This window comes from Montipora capricornis, chromosome 8 (assembly GCF_036669925.1).
Source record: "Montipora capricornis isolate CH-2021 chromosome 8, ASM3666992v2, whole genome shotgun sequence".
NCBI lineage: Eukaryota > Metazoa > Cnidaria > Anthozoa > Scleractinia > Acroporidae > Montipora > Montipora capricornis.
This window is the reverse complement of record NC_090890.1, coordinates 46,730,665-46,738,164: the sequence shown is the minus strand read 5'-3', so window position 1 is coordinate 46,738,164 and position 7,500 is coordinate 46,730,665. Positions and strand designations below refer to the sequence as shown.

General features: G+C 38.1%; 1 long non-coding RNA gene across 1 annotated transcript in view; it reads left to right on the top strand.

The window, feature by feature from the left end:
* Positions 1-7,500, top strand: part of LOC138060181 (uncharacterized) — a 180,260-nt gene that overhangs the window by 32,156 nt on the left and 140,604 nt on the right. The gene's annotated exons all lie outside the window — the stretch shown is intronic.

The window sequence follows — 7,500 nt, the reverse complement described above, 5'->3', positions numbered from 1 at the left end:
AATCCATTGAAAGATTCTCAAGTAGCTGTTCTGCGGAGCGCGAAGCAATCAAATATTCTGAAAATTCAGAAAAACCGGAGACAGATTTTGAGCCCAATCGGGGCGAAGTCGTTTTTGACATATTTCTACCAAAGAAAGCTGTTTTGGCAGAAACTAACTATGGTCCGTTTCAATTCTTACTAGGACGTATCTATGGCCAAAATAAAAGCGAAATCAATTTTTCGACTTGTGCCATTGATAGGCTATCTAGGTCGATTTTTATAGGCATTCACTCTTAAACAGTTTTTGGTTGCTTGTGATATGGCGGCCTTGTCAACTGGACGCCTGTGTTTGTTAACAAACATACAGCCATGCTTAATTGACACTCCCAATAGAGGCTTTTCAGGGGCAACAAAACAAAAAGAATGAAAGAACAGAACAACATCAACTGTTAAGAATCCCAACTGGCCGGAGGCAACCCAGTTGGCTATTTACAAGTGAGACCGAGAAGTTGAACCAGTGGTCAGAGCGGGTCTTGAACATCTCAATGCAAGTGCCCTAACCACTAGTCGGCCGCGGCTCTGTCTCCTCGAACGGCTCTTAGTTTTACTGTTGTCTTTGTTGCCTACAATAAGGTACGTCACGACGCTAAGAGAAACCAAGGGACCCGACCCTCGATCTGTGCTGTTATCACCGGCATCATTATCATCATCGTCGTCACCGTTGCGTTTGTTTGTAAGAGAATGACAGATAGAGCGACTTTCGTTTGAAAAAGTGTTCGCAATTTGTTTCATGGACCAATGTTTGGCCAGCCTCAAGGCTCTCCTTATTCCCGCCAAGGAAACTCCTAACATAGGCAGTAAACAGTTCGATTGCCGAATCACATTACTGCATTTCAAATAACGTCAAAGCGGAACTTTCCAGAAACTTCCACGGAGAGATGACAATGTTTGCATCCGCGTTCGCTAAGCCAAGGTAAATTCGCACTAGTTTGTTTTCGTTCGATAAGCCAATTAAATGTTTTGCATTTTTTTACGTTGTGTTTTTATTTTTATTTTTCAAGGTCATATGAAAGCCGCTCTGTCACTTGTCAATCGCTACAAGCAAGTCACCCGAGAAAGACTCCGAAAAGGAACTCGAAAGCTCGTGTTATTGAGAGAATTGTTGAACCCGAAGGGCATCTTTCTCTTTACTGTTATGAGTTTAATTAACTGGTTCAGGTCATTCTGTTTTCGCTGATATCAATATTCTTATAATTGATTTTTGTCATGGCCTTTCACTTTGGCAGGATTAATTTGCAACATTAATTTATTTACGGATTAATTGCGACAACAAGGGTCGTTTTCAGTTTTAAAAGAAATAGGCACGATTACTTAAGTTTCGAGACAGAGCCTACAAAAGGTACTTTAAAACATAAATAGCTTAGACTTATTGTGATTTTTTCTTCAAGTTGTGCGCTGTGGCCACATGTCTACATTGCAGGTACATAAAAATAGAATTTTGAACGGAATTTTCGTCAAAAACACTACTGGATAAGAGTTGAGGACATACTTCTTCATCTAGAAGTTGGACTATTTTTAACGACGACTGATTCAGTCATTCTTAGTTTCTTGTCAGCTGTAACTTTTAACACGAAGAAGAGAAAAACTTAAATAAGGATGTTACTATTTAAAGGAAAAATATGTGTTTTAGCAAAATCAATACCTGATTGCACGAGTATCTATCTGTTACTATTTGCGGTAGTCGATGTTAAATTCAACCTTAATTTGTCTCATAGTTTCTCTGTCATGTACTCCCTGTATCGTGTATTGTAATATACTACTTCTATAATCCTCTACACTATTTGCATACGAAATTGTATGAACAAAAGTCCCAAAAAATAGCAAAATATTTTTTAATAAAGGAAATCTTTACCTTCCATACTTCTATTGAAAACAAAAACTTTTTGAAGATTTTCTGAAGTATTTTGTGGAGAAAACTAAGCCGGCGAAAAAACTTTGAAAGCCATACACCAGTCGGCCGCCATGTTTACAAATTTTACTCCTGACGTCGGTGCACGGGCCGCCTGCTCCACCAGTCAATCAAAAGGCTGATACCATAATAGCGCGCTCAATATTCGTCGTGCGTACTCAACGTATATCCTGCGATATACGTAATTTTGTGTGTCGTGGAGAAAAATGGTAATTTTTCCAGCTTTTTTCTCAATAAACGTATAAAATTGTGCTTTGTCATCAATGTGTTGAATAATAAAACAATTATCCTGCTCAGTCTTGCGGAATATCGCCTGATTTAGCCAACTCGGCCTACGTCAGGCAAGAAAGCCTTTGATCTTGTAGGCCACAATTTACTGATCGCCAAGATCTATAGCGTAGGAGTAAAACCCACTGCTGTCATCTGGGTGGCAGACTTTTTGCGAAGCAGATATCTACGTGTAAAGCTGAAATCTGATTGCTTCTCGGATTTCAAACCAGTCCCGGCTAGAATTCCACAGGGAACCCGGATTGGCCCATGGCTCTTTTTGGTTATGATCAAAGAGCAATGCCCTCTCTTCCATGTGGTAATTCGCTGACGACACTACGGTTTCGGAAAATTTTCCCAACTTTGGTGCTTCAGTGCTCCAAGATACAGTACATGATGTCCTTTGATGGTCTAACGACAACAGATTCAAACTGAACTCACTTAAGTTTAAGGAACTCAGAATAGACTTTCGAAGGAAAAATGACTTGGACACTGTTTCTCTTGAGGCTAATGGTAATGCTTTTGAAATTGTGAAATCAGCTAAGATATTAGGTGTCACAGTAAGGAATGACCTTAAATGGATCGATCATGTAGATGATATTACTATGAAGGCGTCCCGACGAATTTAAGCAACTTAAGCGCGCTGGCATAGACCGTAAGTCTCTAATTCTATTTCATCGTGCATGCGTTCCGTTCTGGAATATGCATGTCCGGCCTTCCATACTAATTTGCCAGCCTATTTGTCCGACCAAATAGAGAAAGTTCAGAAAAGAGTCTTAAGGATCCTATTCCCAGAGGTTTAGTATAGCAAAGCCCTGGAAAATGCGGGTTTAAAAACACTCGTCCATAGACGTGAGGAATTATGTAGCAGTCTGTTTACGGAAACAGTAGAGAGTGACCAGCATAAACTACCTGGCCTGCTACCGGCGCACAATGACAGTGAGAGAGATAATTCAGTTGGGACTAGGCGTATGTTTTCAGTCCCGAATGTGAAATCAAAGAGGTTTAGAAATACTCTCATAATGCACTTTGCAATTAAAAAATTGTAAATAGAAAATCAATACTAGTGTAGCTGGGAATTTTATAGTTGAATTTTTAAACATGCTGTATATAACACAAGTAATTCAGCTAAAAGCTGCAAGTTGTGGTTTTTTAATAAACGATTTACCTACTTACTTGAAATCCGAGTAGACAAAACACAAAAAAAAAAACAAAGAAAAACGGCATTTTAACGAAAAAGAAATCATGCAAGGGGAGCGAATTACGCATCACTTCAAAGACTTCGTCTGAGTCACTAGAGGGTTTGGACTTTCATGACGTCATTAGCGCAAAAGTCGCGCTGGTCACCCATTTTGACTGAGCTGTCTTTGCTTCCACTGAATTCAAATGCGGTAAGTACAGCTTTGCTTTATTTGTCATTTTTGAATACGCTCAAAAGTATACGGCCCACACAATAGCCTCAAACTATTTCGAATCCGACATAAGGAGCGAAGCCTAGTTTACATAGCATTTCATTCAGTTAGCATAACAAACCAATGAAACTATCAGTTATTTAACTGAAATTGCAATAGCTAGAGTGAACATTGGTGCAGCTAATTGAAAGAAACGAGGTTTAACTACATCGAAATTGCATTCAAACTGATCAAAATTGTCATATCCTTCATCAAGAAGACCATTCGCTTCCTCCTTTCGGTAAACTGCGTTCACTCCTTTGGAACTCTTTCCGCCCTTTTCTTGTACTTCCACAAGAGAGGGCATGCATCATGTAACCTTGAGCTGAGTACGAAACGGTTCAACCTTGGATGTTTTGTTGGATTTGAACATTTTTGAAAAAAGCGTCAAGTAAAGAAAGAAGACTAAACTGAAACAACGTTTGACTCTATGGTCTCACTTTGCCTACAAAATTTAGATTTATCTGTTACCACCTCGGTCATCCTTGAGTAGAGTCAAAGATAGGCAAATATGACGCTTAATAGGCATATGCTGGCATAAGCAGATGAAAAGGAGTTTTGTCCATCTCTGTGCCTTTGCTATTCATCCCTTTGCATTTGAATTTGTTGTGAGTGAATTTGCTGTGAGAATTTGGTTTGATGTCACAGTTCAATGGGCCACCGTATTTGCTTTATGCGATGATGCACAACAAAAGAAATGGTAATGTAAAAGAGGCAGGCTGCAAACACGAAATTCGTACGCAAATCAATGAAATGAAGAAAAAGCGGGTTAAGGAGGCTTCCTACAATAAACTTTTCACTTGTTTAGCCTGAAAAATGTTGCGTTTGAAAGCCTCAGCCTTTCTCTTCTTGCTCTCTCCTAGGAAAACCATTTTTTTCTCCCAACACGACGCGTTACCACGCGAGCGTGACCAAAGTGATACTTGGGACTCATTAGTGGAACCAGTTTTGCATGCTGGAAAGTGGAAGAGCCAGCTCGAGTGGCGTAAACAAAGAGAGTGTAGAAACGTGAGCGGAGATTCAAAGAATATCCCGAACTTTGGAATTTTTTTCAGTGTCTTAAAAAGCTTCAATTCTGTCGGCGCTGGGCAAGTTATTTGGAAATATGCTTAATTACAGAATACAGAATTTTAAAAAAAATTCATCGACCAGTTTTTCAGCTAGACCGCCAGACGTTCTGGGAACGAAGTTTGACGAAATTCCGCAAAATATAATGCTTTCCGTTGAAGTTTGTCAACGGAAATCAAAAGCAGTTTATATCATGAAATTTCACGGAGAGCTACAGTAGCTTGATACCTCTAAAAGACTTACATGACAAGCGATTCTTCTATATATTAAACACAGCGCTTCTTTTGAAAGTTATTTTAAGAGTAACGACAAATTGAGTATTTTAGGCGTAAAAACTCCTCTCTCGAATAACTTAAAATCGGCTTTTACGATTTTCTTCAAACTTCCTCTAGTACGTGGTTAAAGTTTCAAAGCTGTAGGTGCTTGCATATAAGAACTGTGGCCGTGTTAAGTCTAATGGTATAGGCTAAATTTATTGCAGGAAGCCTCCTTAATCACTGGCATGTGCCTCTCCGGCTCTCCTTGAAAAACCGCGAACATATATTACTCACACAGAACAACGACCGTTTGAAAACAGCAAAGTCCCACTCGCTTCTCCGCCGCTAAGGACACCCTTCAATGACATAAATATTGGAACTGTTAAAATCTATTCTGGAACGATAGAAAAGTCCAGTAATAAGTGTTTTAAATCAGCGTGATCTGTTGGTTCACGAAGCTGAAAGCATTTCAGGTAGTGAACTACAGTAATTTTTCAGAGAAAGAGGCTGGGGCCCGCCACCTCTTATGACTGAGTGAAGTTTATTTTCTTTGATGTTGGACCAGTTGAGCATCATTAGGGACAGTCAGTGCACGGTCCAATACTCAATTAATTGAGTTTAACATATTGCACCAGCAATACTGGAATCTAATTGGTTTTCTCAGTTTAGTTATTGACTCTGTGGCTACGTTAGTCGGTTACTGATTCACGATTAGACTCTTCTTAGTCCATTCGACTTGAAGCTTTGACGACCTGAATCTAGTGGTGCATATTGGACATGCATGAGTTTTGTACATAAAAATATGTCGTTGCTGATAAAGTTAATTATAAGAATGATTGATCATGGGCTTGTTTAACATTGTTGCGGTCAAAGTGTCACAGTCCTTCTCCTTGATGTTATTTAAAATTCCAAGAGTGGTTGTTTACCAGTATAAGTGGAAATTAGGTTAAGCACCCTCTATTTAGCACGGTAAACCAAAAGTGTCAGAATTAATGCAAATCATGCGAAGTCTTCTATGAAGGATAAATAAAATAAAGTAAAATAAAATACCGTTTATTGTCTCTTTTGTAGCTAAAGCTAAATTACAGAAGTTATTTACATAAAAGTTATTACATAGGATATATGAAAATTCCAAGTTAAGTTCCAAAAGGATAAATATTATATCTAAAATCTAAGTGTTAAAAGTAGGTTCATGCGCTTTGTATTGGAAGATTGTTCCCATATATTATCCTTGTTGTCGTGTTCCCTGACCTTAGCTGGTAGGATTGAACAGGTTCTTGTACTCTTGGGAGAAGGAAGCTAATAGAGCTCATCAGTGTGTTTCCTTTAGTTCCCTCTCGAATATTAAGCCAGGAACTCAGTCATCTTGTAAGACTGAAGCGAATTACGCGTTACTCGTTTCCTATTCAACTCTCTATTCAACTCTTCTTATCTTTAATAATTACGAAGCTCCAGTATCACAATTGGTAAAGCTGCAAAACCAAGCTGTAAGAGTTATTAATAATGTTCCACTTCGAGATCACATTACGCCTCATTATGTAAACCTTGGCCTCATTAAGCTCCCTGACATTGTTAAGCTAAATACCTGCCAACTGATTTATGATCACTTAGTAGATAAAAAGCCATCTAATTTCACGTTGGCCTTTGTATCTGAGCAATATAATTATGATACAAGAAGTGCATCCCTGCAATACCTAAATCCTAGTAGCTTTAGAATAAATATACGCAAATTCTGCCCAACAGTTATAGGATGTTACTATTGGAATGATATTCCCTTATCTATACGTGAAAAGACAACTAAAAAATCGTTCAAAAGAGCACTTTTCAACTATTATCTTGCTCAGTATTAATCATCGTCACGCCGACTCTCCAATGTTGCATATATATATATATATATATATGTGTGTGTGTGTGTATATATCTTTTCCTCTCTTTATATATTTTTCATAGTTTTTTATAGTAATAGTGTTAATACTTCTCTTTTTTCTCTTTTAACCTAAATAAAACTGTAATTTAATCAAAGGGCATGTAATTAGTTTAACTATATCTTGCCCTCTCCATTTATTCTTGAAACCTGTTATTTAATTTCACAAATAGCATCGTCATCTTCAAATTTTGTATTACAATGTTAATGTAAAATAAATAAATGGTTGAAATTTAAAAAAAAAAAAAAAAAAAAAAACTCTTACAGACTTTGCATGCCTTCTGACCGGCCAGAGCGGGCATTTGAAAGGACTAACCCTACAACGCCTTTCAAATTAATACTCTTCAAGAATGAGATATACTCCTCCAGAAAAATGCGAGGGATTATCATGCAAGTGTTCCCTCAAATTCTTGCACTTTCTTTGCAAACTGATGCCGGCCGGGGTCTGGCCAGCCAGTTCTGACAAAAGGAAAGCGTCCTTTGTTAAATGTCTGAGCTGGCGAATTCATGAGACAGAAAATCTTGAAATCCAAGTAGCCAAAAAAAAAAACAACAACAACAAAGAAAAATGACATTTTAAGAA